The following is a 650-nucleotide window of genomic DNA, read 5'->3' as shown; positions in this document are numbered from 1 at the left end:
CTTCCTCATCCTATCCTCATCCTCATCCCCACCCTCATCCTACCCTCCTCTTAATCCTCATCCTCTTCCTCATCCTATCTTTGTCCTCATCCTCATCCTATCCTCATCCTCATCCCCATCCTCATCCTATCCTAATCCTCATCCTCAGCCTCAGCCTCATACTCATCCTATCCTCATCCTCATCCTCGTCCTATCCTCTTCCCCATCGTCCTTCTCCAATTCCTAATCCTATGCTCATCCTCATCCTATCATCGTCCTCATCCTATCCTCATCATATCCTCATCCCCATCCTATCCTCGTCCTCATCCTATCCTCATCCTTCTCCTAATCCTCCTCCTCCAATTCCTCATCCTATCATCGTCCTCATCCTATCCTCATCCTCATCCTATCCTCCTCCTCATCCTCATCCTCATGCTATCCTCATCCTCCTCCTCCACTTCCTGATCCTAACCTCATCCTCATCCTAACCTCGTCCTCATCCTATCCTCATCCTCATCCTCATCCCCATCCTCATCCTACCCTCCTCGTCATCCTCTTCCTCATCCTCATCCTCATCCTATCCTAATCCTATCCTCATCCTCATCCCCATCCTCAACCTACCCTCCTCTTCATCCTCATCCCATCTTCGTCCTCATCCTCATCCTATGCTC

This window comes from Lupinus angustifolius, chromosome LG11 (assembly GCF_001865875.1).
Source record: "Lupinus angustifolius cultivar Tanjil chromosome LG11, LupAngTanjil_v1.0, whole genome shotgun sequence".
NCBI lineage: Eukaryota > Viridiplantae > Streptophyta > Magnoliopsida > Fabales > Fabaceae > Lupinus > Lupinus angustifolius.
The sequence above is the reverse complement of the archived record's forward strand: the minus strand, read 5'-3'. Positions refer to the sequence as shown.